The 22,389-nt window shown below is 39.2% G+C and overlaps 1 protein-coding gene across 2 annotated transcripts in view; it reads left to right on the forward strand.

The window, feature by feature from the left end:
- The window catches only part of DNER (delta/notch like EGF repeat containing), a 363,829-nt gene that overhangs the window by 250,085 nt on the left and 91,355 nt on the right, over positions 1-22,389 (forward strand). The window lies entirely within an intron of this gene.

The following is a 22,389-nucleotide window of genomic DNA, read 5'->3' on the forward strand; positions in this document are numbered from 1 at the left end:
TTCAACGATGGTTTCTTTCTTAAGCCTCACAGTAATAACAACAGCATCGGCAGTACCTGTAACAGTACTGATACCATCTGTCATTTGTTGAGTGCCTGCTATGTGTTAAGCACTGTCTTTGGCACTTTGACATCATTATTATTGCTTGAGATGGAGTCTCACTTTGTCACCCAGGCTGGAGTGCAGTGGCGTGATCTTGGCTCACTGCAACCTCTGCCTCCCGGGTTCAAGTAATTCTCCTGCCTCAGCCTCCTGAGTAGATGGGATTACAGGCACCCACCACCACACCCAGCTGTTCTTTGTATTTTTAGTAGAGATGGGGTTTCTCCATGTTGGCCAGGCTGGTCTCAAACTCCTGACCTCAGGTGATCCGTCCGCCTCGGCCTGCCAAAGTGCTGGGATTACAGGCGTGAGCCACCACGCCCGGCCAGCACTTTGACATTATTATTCAGCATAACTTAGCAGTTAACAGCTGAGGCTTGAGTAGACTTTGCTGAGTTTGAACCTGTTTGATTACTTACTCCCTAGTGACCTTGAACAATTTTCTTAAATTTTCGACCCCTCATTTTCCCCATGTATCGAGCGAGGGTAGGATTAGTGCCTACCTAAAGGGGTCATTATAAGGATTAATGGAGCTGTGAATATGCAGTGCTTAGACCAGTACCTCGAAGAGATTAAGTAATTAATAAATGTCACCATTTAATCAGCACAACAGCTGTACAAGACAGATATTATTATGCCATTTGACAGATAATTCCTGTGGCTCTAAACAGGTTTGTTTGATCCTGAAGTTCATGTTCTTTCTGCTGCACCAATTCCTCCCTGATCAAGTTTTACTTCACGCGGTAGCTCTCTGGAGGTACACGCTTTGTCCCTCATGGGGCTCCGGGCTCGTTGAGGACAGGGATGCTAAACACTTCTATATCCCTTAAAGCATCTGGCTTGTAGAAACATACAAGACATTTGTTGAATGAATGAATGAGTAAATATCTCAAAACTGTTCTGGCAATAACATTTTATAGACGAGGAAACTCCCCATATCACAAAGATGGATGAACCAATGTTCACGGAAGTAAATGTGCGAATCTTACGGGCTAGACTCATTGCAAACTCATGTTGCCCACAGGGTGCAGGCATCTCATTTGGTTACTTTCAGTGCCCAGTTTAAGGGTGGCGTAGGGTCATCCAGAGACTCTGGGAGAGTTCATATTCAGAATTGGGGGCCCCTTCTTTGTCTGTCTCCCTGCCCAGAACCCTCCCTCCCTCCTCGTGGTGTGCCTTCTCCAGGCTGCCCAGTGGGTTCACCCTGCCCACTGCCCAGACAGAGCTGACTTATCAAGACAGGGGAATTGCAATGGAGAAAGAGTAATTCACACAGAGTAATTACTGTGTGGGAGACAGGAGTTTTATTAACACTCAATTCAGTATCCCTGATATTTTGGGGATCAGAGTTTTTAAAGATAATTTGGCGGATAGGGGCTTGGGAAGTGGGGAGTGCTGACTGGCCAGGTTGGAGATGGAATCATAGGGGGTCAAAGTGAGTTTTTCTTGCTGTCTTCTGTTCCTGGGTGGGATGGCAGAACTGGTTGAGCCAGATTACAGGTCTGGGTGGTGTCAGCTGATCCATCAAGTGTAGGGGCTGCAGAATATCTCAAGCACTGATCTTGTTTTACAGTAGTGATGTTATCCCCAAGAGCAATTTGGGGAGGTTCGGACTCTTGGAGCCAGAGGCTTCATGACCCCCTAAAATGTAATTTCTAATCTTGTAGCTAATTTGTTAGCACTGCAAAGGCAGACTGATCCCCAGGCAAGAAGGGGTCTTTTTGGGAAAGGGCTATTATCGATTTTATTTCAGAGTCAAACCATGAACTGAATTCCTTCCTATAGCTTGGCCTATGCCTGGGAATGAACAAGGATAGCTTAAAGGTTAGAAGCAAGATGGAGTTGGTTAGGTCTGATTTCTTTCACTGTCATAATTTCCTCAGTTATAAGTTTGCAAAGGCGTTTCCCTTCCTGGGTCCCTCTGGACTGAAATGGCAGGTTCAGTGCTGTCGTCTCATCTCCCTGTGCCATTGTCATAACTGTGGCAGCCGGCCGGCCGTGTGAACCCCCCAAATGCGAAACTGACCTCATGCTGGCTGCTGCCTCTGTATTTTCACTCCCTTCCAAAACCTGCCTGCTTTGGTTCACTTTTCAGAGCCTTGAGGAAGTTTTTTGCTTTTTATTTTTATTATTTTTCTTGTCCAATTTAACAGCTGTTTGTGGGAGGATCTGTTTATTAAAAGCTTACTTCTCCATGCTAAACACAGAACGTTCATACTATATCGTGGTTCTTAAATGCAGCAAAGATCCTTTATAATAGAAATATAAATACACTAGTAGTAAATATAATTTTCATTTTTTCTTGCAGCGGAATTATCTCCTCACACACACCCCTCTTTAGACCACAACAATGGGGGAAGCTAAAGTGAAATTTTTGTTTTTCACTTGGACCAAAATATATGATACAGTCCTGGCCCTTCTGAACTATTCAGGTCAAGGCTCTGACTCTGACCACCTTAAGACAGGGGACATACAGAGAGACCCAGGCCCAAGTCAACACTGAACAGAGAGAAGACTGGGAAAGTAGAAGAATGTTTTGTTAATTGCTTTGTCATATATTAGTTTTGGTTAAATAAACCCTTCTTTGACTCTGTTTTTCCAACCTAATTTCATCCGCCGTGACCTGACATCATAATGATAAAAGGCAGCTGAAGATAGATACTGACGCCTCTCCTCAGTTAATTTAGCCCAGTTTTAAGACATTCTCCCACTGCTCTTCTTTAAAATTGGCCTAATTACATTTGATTATAATTTCTATGAAGAAGTTGTCATGTTTAGAGTCCCTTCCTCACTTTCTATTCCCAAATAGTCTGCCCTTAGCAATGCCCTTGGCCACTGTGACCCAGGACACTCACATGGGACTTTCTGTTCACCACTGGCCGCCGTCATTGCAGTTGACCAGGGTCCTCTTTTCCATGACAGTCCATGACTTGACACAGCACTTTAAAGCATTTTTGTCATTTTTTTCCCTGATGACCAAAGAAATGTATGCTCAAATGTACTCAAAGGAAAAACAATGCCTTGAATTCCAACCCCAAGAGAAAATCACTTTAAATTTTAGGTGAACATCTTTGAGGTCACTTTCTTAATGCCCTTTTTAGAAAACCAAAATCGGATCTGACTGTGTATTCGCTTTTGTAATGAGCGTCTTTAACTGAACAACATGCTGTAAACGTTCCATATTGTTAATTATTATTCCAAAGAATTATTAATGATTGCTCTTATCATATAAATGTGGCATCATTTATTTAGTAAAACACTTAATTCACACACTATTTATTGATGACCTACTTTGTAGCAGTTATTGTGTTCATCACAAGGGATTCAGCAGTGAGCGAGACACATATGGCTTCGGCCTCGTGGGTCTTATGGAATAGTGGCCCCGAGAGACAGCGTGGACAGTATGATCAGGGATGTGACAGGGCTCCTCTGGGGTAATCAAGTAGAGTCTTAAGAGGGACCACTCACCTAGACTGAGGGCTGGAGGGAGAGTCAGGAAGCATTCCAAGGGAAATGAAGCTCAAACACACTTGAAGGCTAAGTAGTAACCCAAAGAATGAGTAGAGCTGCAGGCAGAGGAAAGAGTCTTTCTGAAAGAGAGAATAGCAGGGGGAGGTTAGGGAGGGAGAGAGCGACAGAGAAATCTGAGGAACAAAATGCAGTTCAGCAGAGCCGTACTGCAGAATGTGATGGAGGGAAGACAGAAGTCTAGAGAGAGAAGTAGGAGTTGGCTCAGGTAGACTTTTAAGCAGTGGGCTAAGTGGATTGCACATGGCCCAAGAGTGTGGACAAGGGCATCATGAATGGGTTTAGCAGGAGAGGAGAAGAATTTTAGCACTTGAAAGAAATTACTGTGTCTGAGGGGGAAGAATGGATCCAGGGAGGACAAGAATTAGAGAAAGCTGTTAGGAGCCTGTTACAGTACTTCAGATGAGCTTTAATGGTGAATGCATTACAGAGTGACAATGGAGATAGGGAGAAGTGGACAGATTTGGCTCTAAGAGGACAAGGAGAAGGCCAGGGAGAGGACACACCAGTTTTCGACAAGTTTTACACAACTTTGTATACAAAGGTGCTACTGGGAGCTGAGCGTTTTTGAGGGAGAGGATGAGAAAACTGTCGCCCCCTAAAACGCAGATGACATGTTTTCATTCCCTGCCTTTCACATCTCTGCTGATTTCTCATCCAAGGTGTTGTCTTGGACCAACATATCCCTGGCTACCTCTCCAACCTAATTTCTTCTTTTATTTTTTGCTTTTTGAATTTTAACGTACATACAAATCACTAAGTGATCTTGTTTAAATGCATATTCTGATTCAGCAGGTATGGGATGGGGGCTGAGATTCTGTTTATTTTTTACCTTTTAAAAAATGTTATTTTAAGTTCCAGGATAAATGTGTAGGATGTGCGGGTTTGTTACATAGGTAAATGTGTGCCATGGCAATTTACTGCACCTGTCAACCCATCACGTAGGTATTAAGCCCTGTATGCATTAGCTATTTATCTTGATGCTTTCCCTCCCTCAGCCCCCGGTCCCATTGTGTGTTGTTCCCCTCCCTGTGTCCACGTGTTCTCATTGTTCAGCTCCCACTTATAAGTGAGAATATGCAGTGCTTGGTCTTCTGTTCCTGCATTAGTTTGCTGAGGACAATGGCTTCAAGCTCCATTCATGCCCCTGCAAAAGACATGATCTCGTTCCTTTTTATGGCTGCATAATATTCCATCATGTATATGGACCACATTTTCTTTGTCTTCAGTGATGGGCTTTTGGGTGGATTCTGTGTCTTTGCTATTGTGAATAGTGCTGCAGTGAACATACACATGCATGCATCTTTATAATAGAATGATTTCTATTCCTTTGGGTATATACCCAGTAATAGGATTGCTGGGTCAAATGGTATTTCTGGTTCTAGGTCTTTGAGGGGTCACCCCACTGTTTTCCACGATCTCCAACCTCATTTCTTATTCCTCTCTTCTTTTCTTTTTCTCCAGATTCTGACTTCTTGCTGTTGTTCAAACATGCCAAAGGCTTAGAAATTGTCCTCCAGGGAAAACCATTCACCTCACATCATCCAATGCTACTGGGAGCATTTGCACCTGACGCTGTCCCCTTCTTCATAGGGACCCTCACGTGGCTCTCTCCCCTCCTTGTGTCACTTAGGTCTCCCTGACTCCAATATCCAACACAGCCCCCATCATTCTCCACCCCTCCCCTGCTTCAATAACCTGTAGCCCTGGCTGAGGATACCTATTTACTTGTTTTTTTGGTTGTTGTTGTATGTTTTCCTTACTAGCTTGAAGCAGTGCCTGATGCATGGCTGCTCCTAATCAGTCTAGGTTAGATAAATGAAGACCCAGAGGGAAATGCAGACCTTCTGACCAAACCTCTAAATTTCCGTTGTCAATAGCCAATTATTTTTGTTCATATAATTATATCCTTTAAATAAGTTTTATCTCTTCTGCCCTTCTATCTATTCCAAATTAAGGGAGAGTTGATTTAACATTCTTCTGATGATTTCCTAGTTGTTTTTCATTTTCCCGTCTTAAATCTAACTTTGACTTTCTGTTCTGCTCAAGAAAAAGTCCTTAAGGTATTTTTTTACTCTCTCAAATGGATTTTCTTAAAAATTCAAAGTCACATTTAAAATGCAATCCTATTGGGTCTTTTATAGCTGATGATTCTGTAATTGATTTTCCTAGATATTCCCCTTTCTCTTTATCTTGCATAACTGTCTGCTTTCTTAGAACCAGAACAAATGTGGTCCCAATTAAGTTTTCCATCAACACTGGCCAAAAGCCCTTCTCTGATTTGAACATCACTCCTTGTCCTCTTCTGCCAAGTCAACTCTTGTGCTTTCTTTCAGGCCCAGTTGGAAAAGCCAACTCTCCCATGAGATTTTTCTGACCTGCCTGTATCATAGTGGTTCTTCCTTCTGAGTTTCTGCCATGGTTAGAGCTGGTGCCGCACACACCGATTTCATGTTGACAGCCTAGGCTGGTCCTTCAGCCCTTCCTGCCAGGCTGGAATCATCCCATTAGTGTTTGCAGGAAGGGAAAAATGGCCTGAACTTGTTCTCTCATTATCTCGAATATGTCCTTCTTGTCTCCTCTGTACAAGAATGAACTCTTTGAGAGTCAGGATTCTACCTTCTCTTTGCTTTCCTGAGCTACGCAGCAGAATACTTCATAAACGATTTTACCTTCAGCTGGGCACAGCGGCCCAATGCCTGTGATCTCAGCACTTTGGGAGGCTAAAGCAGGTGGGTCCCTTGAGGGCAGGAGTTCAAGACAAGCTTGGGCAACATAGGGAGATCACATTTCCATGAAAAGATTACAATCTAACTGGATGTGGTGCATGTGCTTGTAATCTCAGCTACTCAAGAGGCTGAGGCAGTAAGATCTCTTGAACCCAGGAGTTCAAGGCTGCTGAGAGCCATGATTATGCCACTATACTCTGGCCTGGGAGACAAAGCGAGACCCCATCACAAAATAAGTAAATATATTTTCTACTTTCATTTTGATCTAGTGATTATTCATTTATATTTCGTAATAAAAACATCCAATGACTAATATTTCGCCTTTCATATTCCCTCATTGTAATTTCCAAAACCTCATCCATATTCGTCAATTTGCTTTTCCTAACTACTCTATTGTGTCGCAAATCTGTTGGAATATGTTCTCCATAACACCATTCATTCATCCACCCGTTTATTACACAGACATTTCCTGCACACTTCCCACAGCTCAGACACTGTGCTGGATGCCAAGGCGCATTGGTGAGGGGAACCAACCTGGCTCCTCCTCCAGGAAGCCTACGGTCTTGTTCCGGGTGGGAAACAGGTGATAAACAGGGAAACCAATACACAGCAATTTCATTGCAAATACAAAGTGCTATGAAAGGGGCGAGCAGGGTACTGTGATACAGAATAAGAAAGGGATCTGTACCTAGGGTGAAGCAATCAGGAGAGGCCTGCCTGTCTAACACTTATGCCAAAAATTAAGCCATCAGGAGGAGTCAGCTCTGTAAGCAGGTAGGAGCAGAAGCTTCCAGATGGTGGAAATGGCATGTGGCAAGGATCAAGGTGAGGAATGGCTTGTTATTTCTGGAAACTGAATGGAGGCCAGTGGGGCCAGCTTCTGAAGCATGTGGAGTAAGACTGGTGAGCTGGGCTTAGAGCACACAGGCCTTGTAGCCTATGGAAAGGAGGTCAAATTTTATTCGAGGAATTACTGGAAGTCATGATGATATTAACATTTTAAGAAAATTATTATTGCTGTTTGGAGAATTGGTTGTAGGGGTAAGATGGACAGGGAATCTCATAAAAGAAAACTATTATAATGGGAGAGAAATATTAATCATTGTGTCTTTGGCTAGGATGGTAGCAACCGAGTTGCAAGGAAGTGTATTTTGGAGATAGTGTCTATAAGATCCACTAATTGGATGGATGTGGGGGTTAGGAGAAGAAAAACAATCAAGTAGGACTCCTAGGTTTCTGACTGGAGTGCAATAGAATGCTGAGTTGAGTTTTAAAATGCCTATACACATCATTTCTTTGATGTGAATTGTCTTTACCCTGTCAGCAAAAAATGCCGGTGTCACTTTATTCTGTATTTTCCTTTAGTATTGCAAAAATTTCTGACACCTCTATTGCTTTCTGACAATACATACAGTGACTTCATTGTCTTGCAATTTAAAATCTTCCAGAAATGTTTTTCTTTGGTCTTAAATATCTGATTCCATAATGGGTGTATCTCAAGGGTATTGATTTCTTTCTACTTACATAATAAATAATTCAGCAGAAATATTCACATTAATATTGTTTCAAATATAAAATTTGAAGGAAAGTCAACTAGCTAAATTACTTTTTTTGCATTCCCCCTCAGTAAGTTTCTTTTGTAATTCTATTTTGTTTATTTTCCGTTGTAATTCTTTAATCTTTCATCCTTTTCTAAACTTTCTCCTTGTTTTAAAATCAGTGATTTTAAATCTCTTGGCTGCTGCCATTGTTTCCATGTGTTTGAAATAGACCTTTTCTCTGGAGCTCTTGTTTCTAAGATTTCCTTATGTCCATCATCTTAGGTCTGTATCATTTGAATTACGCTATTGCACACCAGAGCTAGCACTGTGTTCATCTTTCTGCTAGCACTTTTTGGCTACCATCACCAAATAGTTTTTCATTTTCTACTCTTCAAGGAATATTGTAGATCCAAATATTTGCTTATTAGCTTCCAGTTAGGACTGTGTATTATTCCTCTGTTATAGCATATTAATGCTTTAGTCATTTCATAAATACTATTATTTTTATTACTTATGTTACATTATTCTACATAGCAGTATTGTATTTGTTCTCCTATCTATAGCTTTTCATATTTTGGAGGTTAAATGTATCCATGAATGTGCTTGAACCTAGGAATGTTAAATTTCCTTTTCCAATTCTCTACCCTTTGCCACCATAACTAATTTAATTTGCATGTTCTATAAGGGGAATTTTTAAAAACACTTACCTTGAGAGATCATTATTACTAGATTGACCAGTGAAAGCTCTTAAAGAGCCATGCAAATAAAAAGAGAAACTTTACCAAAGGCTAGCTCAAATAATTTTTTTTAGAGTTATAACATTATGTAGGAACAGGACAAAGCAGAGAGGTTCCTAGGTCTGGAGACTGAATTGAGAACTCTTTATATATAATGTTTGTCCGTGTATTTATGTTGAGAGAGAAGGAGGGAAAGGAGAAAATAGAGTGAATGAGAATCTTGGTTTAGTTTTAGAATTTTTTTGGGAAGATGAAATCTGTTCTGGCCATCTCAGCCACAGATGACCCAAGGCCTTTTCCATCTCGTGTTGTAAAATGTCTTTTTTTTTTTTTTTTTTTTTTTTTTTTAATTTATTTATTATTATTATACTTTAAGTTGTAGGGTACATGTGCATAACGTGCAGGTTTGTTACATATGTATACTTGTGCCATGTTGCTGTGCTGCACCCATCAACTCGTCATTTACATCAGATGTAAAATGTCTTTTTATTAGCACTCGTCCTACTGCCCTACACTCTGTAACTCCAATACAGGGATGTGTTTATTCATCTTTGCGTTAGCTTTGGCTCTCAGACTTCTGTATTTCTACAAGGGGGAATCAGGCTCACATAGTACTGTATCTGAGTTTGGGATCACTTACACAGGTGCTTCTTCTGAATATACATTGTTTCACATGTGGTCTACCTCTAATTTTTGTAACTAGGTTTGTAACATTTAACCTTTCTGTGATCACTGTCATGTTTACAAGTGAGTTTTGACTCAAAATTTCAAAATATATGCATCAACAAACCTGTAACATGCATTTTAGCTAAGAGCCACCAATCAACCAACATCTGGTCTCCATCAGCCGATGAGTAGGCTATGCCTGCATCTTGAATATTAAAAACTAATATTCAAATTTGATGGCTAAAATTTTTGTTCTGAAAATTTATAATGTCATCAGATATTTCTTATTGTGTTAGATTTTATGAATTACCAGTGTAAGAACTGGTTGCCTTGTGCATCCTTATGAAAAAAGTTCTCCTAAAAATATGGCTTTAGGTTTGCATTTAAAACCAATCAGCTCTATAAAAGAAATAAAAAATTATATATTTTATATTTAATTTTTGTATATAGACTTTGTATGCTGATAGTTTTTAAAAAGCTCTCAAAATTACACATTGGCTTGTAACACCAAAACATTTATGATTTTCTCTTAAAGTTTCTTGCATAAACATCTTGGCTCTTAATTTGATATCTGAATTATTTTAAGAGTTCTGATTTTATAAGGAGTTTATGGCACATCTGTATTCCTTAGGTCTCAAATTTCATAATTTTGTTTTTTTTTTGAAATGCAGTCTCGCTCTGTCACCCAGGCTAGAGTGCAGTGGTGCGATCTTTGCTCACTGCAAGTTCCACATCCCAGGTTCACGCCATTCTCCTTCCTCAGCCTCCCGAGTAGCTGGGACTACAGGCGCCCGCCACCATGCCCGGCTAATTTTTTGTATTTTTAGTAGAGACAGGGTTTCACCGTGTTAGCCAGGATCGTCTTGATCTCCTGACCTGGTGATCCACTTGCCTCGGCCTCCCAAAGTGCTGGGATTACAGGCATGAGCCACTGCACCCGGCCTATAATTGTTTTTTAAAATATCCTCCATGCGATATTCGAAATACAGAGAGCCAATAGGCAAATCAGGCTTAGGACATCTATGCAAATACACAAAGTTGAAAATTTGTAATTGCTAAGTTATTTCTGGTTTTCAAAGTTGTCAAATTACAGAATTTATAATAGTTATGGGTTTAACAATTACATAATTTCTTTCTTTCTTTTTTTTCTTTTGAGATGGGATTTTACTATGTTGCCCAGGCTGGTCTCGAACTCCTGCCTCAGCCTCCTGAGTAGCTGGGATTACAGGCACACACCACCATGTCCAGCTGATCTGACCATAATTTTGTATGCTAGCATGGCATTTTCGACTTGTCAAATGCTTTTACACAAACTCTCTTGTGAGAAGCAGCAAATGGATTGGGGCTTAAGAGCACAGATTTAGAGTCAGACAAACCTGATTGAATCTTATTTTTCCCAGTTGCTAGATGAGTGTTCCTAGGTTAGTTCCCTAAAGTGAAGCCTCTAAACCTCCTTCTGTAAAAAGTAGCTGGTGGTAGACCCTACTTGAGTCAGTGGTTGTGATAAGTAAGAAATGACAGATACCAGTTGCTCATCATAATGTCCCATATATAACAAGAACTCAATAAAAATTTTCTATTACTTTTAACACAACGATTTCTCTTCTTTCTTCTTCTGTTTCTACTAGTACAACTAAAACTACTGGATGCACACAGTTTTTCTATTATTTCCATTTTTAACAAATAAGATAACAGACATATAAGAGATGTATAGAACATATAAGAGCTACTTACTTGATCGTGCTGACATAATTTATCAATTAGAATTTGATTTAGTTACAAACAATAGACATCCCCAAATAATTAGTACTGGAGTAAATCAGTTTGAATAGAACTTAAATATTAACAATAGTGAGACTCCAATCTATCAACGTGGTATATGTCTTCATTTATTTGGGTGTTTTTAATTTCTTCAAGTAATGTTTTGTAGTTTTCAGTGTAGACATCTTGCATATCTTTTGTTAAATTTAATCCTATTTTATGTTTTTTGATAATAATATAAATGCCAGTAAAACATTTTTAAATTTCCAGTTGCTTATTACTAGTGTATAGTAACACTATTGATTTTTGTATACTGACTTCGTTTGCTGATAATTTGCTCAATTTACCTATTCCCAAAATTTTTATTTTAGGTTTCTTTGGATTTTCTTTGTATAAAATTGTAGATTGATGAATAATAAATTTTATTTTCCTTTCTACACTTTATGTTTTTTATTTCTTTTACTTTTCTTTTTGCATATATAGAACCTCCAGTAAAATATTGAATGTAAGTGCTGTGGGTAGACATCCTTGCTTTGTTCTCTTAGGGAGAAAATATTTATTATTTCATCACTAAGTGTGATATTAGCCATAGTTCTTTTATTTGTATATACCCTAAAAGATGCAGTAAGTGTTACCTTCTATTTTAGTTTGCTGAGTTTTTCTTTCTTCTTAAAAATAATGAATGCATATTGAATTTTGCCAAATAATTTTTCTGTATCTATTAAAATGATTGACTTATTTCATGTGCACATGAAAAGAATACATTATTTAAATATTGTATAAACTAGCTCATTTTGTCAATTTATTCTGTCAGTTACTAAGAAAGTGCTTCTTCGCTGATGGTTTCTGTTTCTCTTGCTGGCAGTTTTTCTTTCATGTATTTTGAAGCTCTCTTATTAGGCACCTACATATTTGGGATTATGAAAGCTTCCTGTTGGATTACTCACTTTTTCATGTTAAGTGTCCCTTTTTATGTCAGATAATGTTCTCAGTCTTGCCTTTTCTGATTTTAACAGAGAATACTAGTTTTCTTATGCTTTCTTTTTCGCACTATATCTTTCCCTATTCTTTTACTTTCCTTTTTTTTTTTTTGAGATAGTCTTGCTCTGTCGCCTAGACTGGAGTGCAGTGGTACGATCTTGGCTCACTGCAACCTCTTCCTCCTGGGTTCAAGCAATTCTTCTGCCTCAGCCGCCCCAGTAGCTGGAATTACAGGTGCACGCCACCACACCTGGCTGATTTTTGTAGTTTTAGTAGAGACAGGGTTTCACCATATTGGCCAGGCTGGTCTCGAACTCCTCACCTCGTCATCCGCCCGCCTTGGCCTCCTGAAGTGCTGGGATTACAGGTGTGAGCCACCACGCCTGGCCTTACTTTCCATTTTTATGTGTCTTTATACTGGAGTGGGTTTCCTTTAGAGAGCACATAGTTAGGTCTTTTTTTTTTTTTTAATAAAGTCTGACAATCTATGCCTTTTAATTGGAGTGTTAGTCTACTTATATTCAATATAACATTGATATAATTGGGTCTAAGTCTACCTCATTGCTATTTATTTTCTATTTTTCTCATATGTTCTTTGTTTTATTCTATTCCTGCCCTTTTTGGTGGTGGTGGGGGGTGGGTAAATAGAATATTTAAAAAGATATTATTTTCTCAACTGGCTTTTTAGCTATACTGCTGGGTTTTTTGGTTTGAGGTTTTTGTTGTGTCTGTTTTAGTTTTAGTGGCTGCTCTGGGAATTACAGTATATACCCTTAATTTATGAGAGTCTTCTTAGAATCTACAATTAATCACTTCATGCAAAATGTAAGAATCTAATGGTAGTAAAATTCTATTAACTTCCCTTATTATTTGTTCTCTTGTTATGTATATTCCTTCTATGTATGTTACAACATCATAATTCAATGTTCTTATTGCTTTTAACCATTTTTAAAAGAAATTAAGAAAAAATGAATTATTTACTCCCCCAGAGTGCCATTTCTAGGGCTCTTAATTTCTTCCCGTAGACTTGAATTTCCACCTATTATTATTTCTATTCAGCTTCAATAACTTTCTTTAGTATTTTTGTAGTCTGGCTAGATCTGCTGGAAACAAATTTTCTTAGCTGTTCTTTATCAGAAAATATCTTAATTAACCTTGATTATTAGAAGTTATTTTCCCTGAAAATAGAATTCTGTTTGGCAAGTTTATTTTTCCACTGCCTTAAAAATGTCATTTTGTTATCTCATGCTTCCGTAGATCTTGGTGACAAGTCATCTGTCAATCTTACTATTGCTCAATGTGTGTATCATGTCTTTTTTTTTTTTTTTTTGCTTCTTTTAATGTTTTCTCTTAATTTTTGGTTTTCAGCAGCTTGTCTGTGACTTTCCTGTATATTTGATTTATTCTCCCTGGGGTTCACTGAGTATATTGTGTATGGGTAGATGTTTTTCACCAAACTTAGAAAAAACTCGGTCGTCATCTGTGTGGTCTAGATAGTAGGATAGATGAAGGGGGAAAGTAGTGAAAGAGTAAAGGGTGCTTGCCAACTTCTTTCAAGGAATTTTCTATAGAAGCGACTTCAGGACATTTCCACTTGTGTCTGTTATTCAGAAGGTCATCACAGATGTACATCTAGTTGCATAAGAGGCTGGTCCTTGTAGACATGATTCTGTGTTGCCATGTGACCAGAAGCCTATGGCCGTGGGAAGGGGAAAGATAGATATTAGGACAAAGAGTAGTTTCTGCTACACATGGCCAGGAAGGGACAGAGGCCTGACAGACCCTGGAGCACCTGCCCTCTCATTCTTGGCCTTTCTGCTTGGTGTGGTTTAGATGTTTGTCTCCCTCAAACCTCTTGTGAAAACATAATTCCCAGGGTTGGAGGTGGGGCCTGGTGGGAGGTGTTTGGATCACAGGGATCCATCATGAGTGGCTCAGTGCCATCCCCTTGGTTCTCACTCTGAGTTCAGGTGAGAGCTGGTTGTTTACAAGCGTGTGGCACCTCTTGCTTCTCTCTCTTGCTCTTGCTCTCACCATGTGATACATCAGCTTTCCATTTTGCCTTCTGCCACGATCGTAAACTCCTTGAGGCCCTCACTAGAAGCAGATTCTGGTACCAAGCTTCCTGTGCAGCCTACAGAACTGTCAGCCAATTGAACCTCTTTTCTTTATAAATTACCCAGTCTCAGGTATTCCTCTGTAGTAATGCAAAAATGGACTACTATACTGCTATACCCCAGGTGTTGGGTGCCACAGCACAGAGTACTGGTTAGGAACTTGGACCTGAGTCTGACTGCCTGGGTTCAAATCTCAAACCTGCCGTTTACTAGCTGTGTAACTTTGGGCAAGTTACTTGATCTTTCTGTGCCTATTTTCTCATCTGAAAATGGGGAAATGATAGTTCTTATCTCATAAGATTGGTGTGAGAGTTAAAGGACTTAGTATATTTAAAACCCTTGAAACAGTGCCTGGTACATACAAGTGTTTGCCATTAACAAACACAACTTCAGCAGATTGTCCTTTCGAGCCTGTACAGAGATGTTCTCAGGGACACTCCTGCCCCCCACCTCTTCCCACGACTGTCTGCCCCAGGACTCCACCTCTGTTCACCAGCGTCACTGCATGGCCCAGTAACTGTTTGTGTGTTTAGAGAGCAGTGTGTGAGTACCTCCCAATCCCAGAAATCGCCCTTTATAGACATCCAGAGTCACGACCCTGAGGGATTCATACAAATGTGAAAATGGATTATGTTCCAAGATTGACTGACAGGCCAGCTTCGTTTCTCTAGCCACAAACTCTTGAGTATACAGGCAACTTGAGATTACCCCAGAACCACCGTTTAAAGGGGAAAAATCCAATATTTATTGAGCACATGTGTCATCTTACTTGACTTCATAGTAGGCGCCAACACCATTTTTTGGTAAGAAAGTTAGAGAAAAAATGATTAAGCCTGAGGTCACACGGGTCACATGGTAGTAAGAAGATTCAAACTTTGGTTTTCTGGCTCTGCATTCTTTGAATTATAAAACCTGTTCTTGCTTCTCTTAGGAAAGTCACTTAGAGGGTGGCTGAAGGAGATGTGAGTCATTTGCAAGAGGATGTCATATGAACACAAAGATAACAATAGCTTAGGTGATAGAAGGAAATGGAGAATTTACTAGTTAAAGCAATAGCATCTCAAAATTGACTCAGCATTTAAGTCTGGAATTCCTTTTCTAGTGGTCATTAATAATCATGTGAGCCAGGAAAATTATCTCCTAATTGCTCTACCTCACATTCATCTCTACAAAGTGTATTCAGATATACCTTGCATTCATTTTTTTTTTGCTTTGTCATTCTTTGTAACAGAATGGCATTTTATATCCCACTTTCTGTTTTTTAGACTGGATAATATGCCAAAAGTCTATTCTCTCCTCAGTATATACCGAGGTATGCTAGCAGACTCCGAAAATATAAAGTATTAGTTCCATTCTCATCCTGCATTATATTTTCCTGAATTGGTAAGAAAAAGCAAAATTTTAATAATAAGAAAACACAGGATCCTTGATTCAACAGCAGTGGGCCTTTTTGATATCCAATTCAACAAACATTTATTGATCATCTCTTTAGTGAAATTTTCCACTTTCTTTTTTTAGACTGGATAATATGCCAAAAGTGTATTTTGTCCTCAGTATTTATACTAAGGCATGCTGGCAGACTCTGAAAATATTAAGTATTAGTTCCATTCACATCCTGCATTATATTTTCTTGAATTGATAAGAAAAAGCAAAATTATATTAATAATAATAAAACACAGGATCCTTGATTCAACAGCAGTGGAACTTTTTGATATTAAATTCAACAAACATTTATTGATCATCTCTTTAGTGAAATTTTCCTGTAGTGTATGATCAATTACTCTTTCAAGTCTGTTCTGTAAAGCAAAGCAAAACAAAGGCTCCCTCTGGCCTACATTCCCACATAGATACAATCCTGTAGCTCCTATTAATTTTATCAGTTAAGAGCTTTTGCTGCATAACAAACCACCCCCCAAAGTTAGTGGTTAAAATGGCAGCCACTCATTTCGCTCATCATCCTTGTACATTGCATTAGCAATTTGGGCAAGCTCAGCTGGTCACTGGCCACACTGATAGAGGTCAAGTGGTCTAGAATGGCCTCGGCTGTGCTAGCTTCCTTTGCTCCGTGCCATCTCTCATCTTGCAGGAGGCTGGCGGGCTTGTTCGGCAAGGGTCAGTGCCATTTTTTCACATTCTCTCTTCCATGGTTTTCAGTGACACCTTTCTCTCCTGGTTTCTCTTCTTTAATATATATATATGTGTGTGTGTGTATATATATATAGAATATCTATATATATAGAATATCTGTATCTATATCTATATCTATATCTATATCTATAATTCCTGACCAGAACCTGTACCTTCTTTCTTTCTTGAAACTTAGCTAGTTGTCTATTTATCCATCCATCTGTCTGCCTGTATGTCCATTTATCTGTCCCTGGTCAAATGCCTACCATTTTCCAAACTTCATGCTGAGCAACAGGAATAAAAACACACATAAGTTATGTTCCCTGATCTCGAGGAAATCAGAGACCAGTTATGGAGGAGGCAGACAGGGTGTGGTAGGTGCTAGGAGAGAGGGAAATCCACAGAGAGCTGCAGAACAAGAGGAGAGGTCTCTCAATGAGACATGCTTTTGGTTTCCTCTTCTTTCTTGTGCTCCTAAGTGTTAGGGTTGTTCAGAGTTCCAGCCTTGAACTTTCTTCTCTCTCTGTTCATTTGCCCCAAGTGGTGTCATGTATACCTATGAATCCAGTTCCCACCCATGTGCATGTGGCTCCCAGTCCACATTCTAGTTCCTACCTCTCTCCTGAGCACAAGTTCTGTATATTTAATGACTTTGGAACAACTGCAAAAGCATTTCAAATCACTTTGCACAAAGCTGAACTCATAACCCTCCCCTAGCAGCCTCCTCCTGTATATTTTCCACTGCATTTGATAACAACACTATCCACATTGTCCCCCAGTCTGAAAACCTGGAAATTACATTATAATTATTGCTGCTTCTTATTAACACTTACAACTGAAGAGTCACTGTGCCAAGTGCTTTGCATAGATTTTTGCAGTTAAGCTTCATAGGAAATGAAAATTGTAGGCATTAACATCTTTCTTTCACAGATACAAAAGCAGAAAGTCAGGGTGATTAAGTACTAGCCCAGAGTCCCACAGTTTAGTGGGCTGAGATGGTGTTAAATCCAATTCCCCTTGGTTCAAAGCTGTTTAACATTAACTCACACAGAGAAGCCACATGCACAGGGTCCATACATATGTTTTATTTGCTGGAGAAATGATTTATCAATACTTTAAAATAGACAAGGCTTGGCTGGGTGTGGTGGCTCACGCCTGTAATCCCAGCACTTTGGAAGGCTCAGGCGAGTGGATCACCTGAGGTCAGGAGTTCAAGACCAGCCTGGCCAACATGGTGAAACCCCATCTCTACTAAAAATACAAAAATTAGCCAGCCGTGGTGGCAAGTGCCTGTAGTCCCAGTTACTTGGGAGGCTGAGGCAAGAGAATGGCTTGAATCCAGGAGGTGGAGGTTGCAGTGAGCCGAGATCACACCACTGTACTTTCAGCCTGGGCTACAGAGCAAGACTCCATCTCCAATAAATAAATAAATAAAATAATAAAATAGACAAGGCTCAAACAGGAATTTGGATTTCAGACTTTTCCTGAACATTCAGAAGATATGGAACCTGGCCCCATGTTTTGAACTGGCTGCAGGTTATGGCGGCCATCTTTTTTGGAAGGGGCATGCTTTCTCCAGTTTGCCACAGGCCCTGCCAGTCCCTATTGTATTACACCTGATCCATTCTCCGTATCAGCATTATCCACCTGACTCCTGCTGGCATTTGCATTTTGACTCATGTTACATTGTGTCTCTGGGCTCTGTCCTCTCTTCCATTCTTCTGCCGTCCAAGTGATCCCTGATTTGACAATTTTATAAAATTATAAAATCATGCTCTAATATATTTCACATTCTTTATCTTTATTGCTACAAATTGGCCCTCACAACTTCAATTATTCGAGTAAACAACTGGTTTCATGCTTCCGGTCTCAACCTCCTCTGATCCACTCTCCACATTGCCTATAATTAGAGATATAAATAATGAAAATAGGTGATATCCAGTAGCCTCAGAATGAAATGTAAACTCCCAAGTGTAACATGTAAGACCAGTCGTGACCTGGCCTGACCAGTGCTCTCACTATTGCTCATTTTCCACACTTCTCTTGGCCTTATTGAAATATTGGCTGTCTCCAAAGCCATGGCCCTTTATGTCTCCTTGTTACCCATTTTTCTTTCTGCTTGGACTATTCTGTGTGGCTTATATTACTATTTATATCTGAGTATATTGACATAAAGCTGGAGTGGTAGCCTTTCTAAAATTCACTTTTTCCTTTATTTTGACTTGATCAGTAAGCTTCTATTCTTTCACCAAGACACAAACAGGATAGAAACATAAGTCCTGGTTTTGCTCATGCATCTTAACATCTTAATTGGTTTGTCATTCACTTCTCTTCTGTGCAGTGTAGGAGATGTGTAAGCACTTGGCCTTGGTGTCCCAGCTCTGCCATCTACTAGCTATTTAGACTTGAAAAGGCTACTTCACATTCTCACGTCACTGTTTTCTCATTTGTAAGACAGGGCTATTATAGTTCTTACATCCTACTATAATAGTAGGGTTAAATGAAATAATTCACCTAAAAGGTTAGAACCAGGTGATGCAAATCAGCCTCCAGTGGCTGTTAGCTGTTGCTGTTTTTTTTTTTTTTTAATTTTTTGAGACAGAATCTTGTTCTGTCACCCAGCCTGTCGTGCAGTGGTGCTATCTCAGCTCGCTACATCCTCCGCCTCATGGCTTCAAGCAATTCTCCTGCCTCAGCCTCCCCAGTAGCTAGGATTACAGGCATGTGCCACCACACCTGGCTAATTTTTGTATTTCTAGTAGAGACTGGATTTCATCATGTTGGCCAGGCTGTTCTTGGACTCCTGACCTCATGATCTGCCTGCCACAGTCTCCCAAAGTGCTGGGATTATAGGCATGAGCCATCGTGCCTGGCCTGTTGCTGTTATTATTAGCATTTTTAATTCATTCATTCATCGAGCCTTGGACTGGGAACCGTACTAGGAAGTTTGATATATATATTTTTTAGAATCCACAATGACATTGTGAAGAAAATAGTTTCAGCCCTGTTTTCCAGGTACAGGCAGTGGATAATGGGAGAAAGGGGGCCTTGCCATGGCCACTCAGATTGCTGGGTGGGCTGGTGAACACAGAATCACACACAAGATCCTAATCATCGCTTCCCTGTCTCCTTATGCTCCCTGTTTGTATAAGTCTTCTCAGGCTGCTGTGACCAAGGACTATAGGCTTAAACAACAGACATCTCTTTCTAGCTTTGGAGGCTGATAAGCAGTTCATCTACTTCTAGTTCTGGAGGCTGGAAGTTCAGGATCAAGGTGCTGGCAGGGTTGATTTTTTTCTGAGGCCTCTCTCCTTGCCCTGCAGAGGGTCACCCTCTTGCTTCTTCCTCACAAGGTCTTTCCCTTTGTGCACAGGCATTCCTGGTGTCTTTTTCTGTGTCTTGATCTCTGCTTATAAAGACACCAGTCAGATTGCATTAGGGCCCAACCTAACAACCTCAGTTTAACCGACCCACCTCTTTAAAGGCACTATCTCTGAAGAGCTACATTCTGAGGTATTGAGAGTTAGGGCTTCAAAATATGAATTTTGCTCAACCAGAGAAAGCTAATTTTAAAAAATATGAATTTTTGAGGGACACAGTTTAACCCATGACACTGATAATCCAATGCTTAATTATCAACCTCCACTGAGAACTATATTTAATATTAACTCTTCTACTGGGTTCTAGTAGTTCGAAGTAATTTTCATTTTTATGCTCCTAACTTAGGTAGAAGCTTCGTGTTCCTGATTTTTCTTACCTTTGACCCTCCCTAGATATTCTTTCCACCAAGTTCTCACCCATCTAATCTCACAGGGTTTTCAAGGACACAGTTCCTATGATCATTTCTCTTCTCTGTGTTCTCAGCTAAAAGAGTTGACAGAGTTGACAGTTCTCAACTGTCACCTTCTGTCTTCATTAGTTCATTTCCTCTGGAGGAACAAAAATAATCAAAATGTCCTTTTAAATTTGATTTCTGTGGCCAGGCACAGTTGCTCACGCCTGTAATCCCAGCACTTTGGGAGGCTGAGGTGGGCAGATCACGAGGTCAGGAGTTTGAGGCCAGCCTGACCAACATGGTAAAACCCCATCTCAACTGAAAATACAAAAAGTAGCCGGGCGTGGTGGTGCGCTCTTGTAGTCACAGCTACTCAGGAGGCTGAGGCAGGAGAATCACTTGACCAGGAAGGCAGAGGTCGCAGTGAGCCGAGATTGCGCCATTGCACTCTAGCCTGGGTGACAAAGTGAGACTCTGTCTCAAAAAAATAAAAAAAATAAAAAAATTTGATTTCCATTTCTGACCATTAACTTTTAGAATTTCCTGATTCACCTTGAGCTACTGTTTTTGGCAAACTGGTACCCAGCCTTGGGTATGGAATATATTATGAGCCTGAATTTCTTGTAAAGAAATCAGTGCATCCACAAGGTTAACCTAGAACCTGCAGTGCTTCCCACTGGCCACCACCCACCCCCGCCACTTTTTTTTTCTCCTCGAGTCATAAGATGCAATCTCGGGTCACTATCTAACTAAATGCAAGCTGTGGATTGGCTTGGTCAATTCATTTCTCAAAATTATTCCTTCATATTGAGAAAAAAAATATTGAATGACTTTTAGTGTCACGCTTGAGCAAATTAAATGGGCCTTTTAATATTTTAAGCAGCTTTGCTGCATTTTCTAGACAGATAAAATGATTTTATTTTCTAAAATGAAAAGATTCGAGTTATAAATCCTATTTTTGAAATCATGTTAAACAGTGATGGTAACATATAATCCTGTCATATGTTGAAAAATGGTTCAGTGTCTTATTTTCAATCAGAGTAAAATGGAACGTATCTCATGACAGGTAGAATTATATTCCACTTGAGCCTGCCAGGGAACTTTTTGGAGAATTCAAGTGTTATTAAAACACGATTGTATGGTGCATTTTTAGTAGGATTTCTAAGATTTAAAAGCTACCAGGAATTTTATAAAATGCTGAATAGCACTGGATTTTTTCAGAAGATAATTTTATATTTTATATTTTATATTTCTATACTGTACACAGAAATGCCAAGTTGATTATGCCAATTTATGAGTAGTGCTTCACATAATTAAATCTGGGTGTTATTTTGGTTTGTTTACATATTAAATGTGTCCTTAACAACAACAAAAATTGTCAGTATTGCTAGGAGTTCTATAAGAAGATGAGTAAATATAAACTTCAATGTAAACAAGAGAAGTGTAATAGACTATTAGAATACAAACTATATGTGAGTAAAATTATTTAACTTTTATTTCTAAAATTTGAAAAATCTTTAATTTCCAAACTGCTCTTAAAGTATTGAAAGAAGTATAGTTTTTATGCAAAGCATTGTTAAATATATATACCTACATGTATGCACAGATGTAGAGACCCACACATATCCACATATATAATTTTTTAACGAGAAATACTGAATCATATACACAGGAAACAAGATAAAAATCACCTACACAGTGACCATATTTAAAAGAAAGAGTTAACAGCCTTACATAACTTTATATGACATAAAATTTTATTTAAGTGTACAATTTATACATTGTAAAATTCATTCATTTGAAATGCACAGTTGAAAGCATATTAGTAAATTTACAGAGTTGTGCAGCCATCACCACAATCCAAGTTTTAAACGTTTCCATCTGCCCCAGTGGACTTCTCATGCCCATTTGCAGTGAACCGCTCTTTCTGGCCCAGCCAAGGCAACCATTTATCTACTTTCTATATCTACAGATTTGCTTTTCCTGCACATTTCTTACAAATGGAATTATATAACATGTAGTATTTCATGCCTAGCTTCTTTTACTTAGCATAATGCTTTTGACATTCATTAATGTCATACCATGTGTCAGTACTCCCAGATTTAATTATGTGAAGCACTACACATAAATTGGCATAATCAACTTGGTATTTCTCTATGCAGTATAGAAATATAAAATATAAAATATAAAATTATCTTCTGAAAAAATCTAGTGCTATTCAGCATTTTATAAAATTCCTGGTAGCTTTCAAATCTTAGAAATCCTACTAAAAATGTACCATACAATCAGTTTTTTTAAAATTGCTGAGTGGTATTTCATTGTATG

The sequence above is a fragment of the Macaca thibetana genome, chromosome 12 (assembly GCF_024542745.1).
Source record: "Macaca thibetana thibetana isolate TM-01 chromosome 12, ASM2454274v1, whole genome shotgun sequence".
Classification (NCBI taxonomy): Eukaryota; Metazoa; Chordata; class Mammalia; order Primates; family Cercopithecidae; genus Macaca; species Macaca thibetana.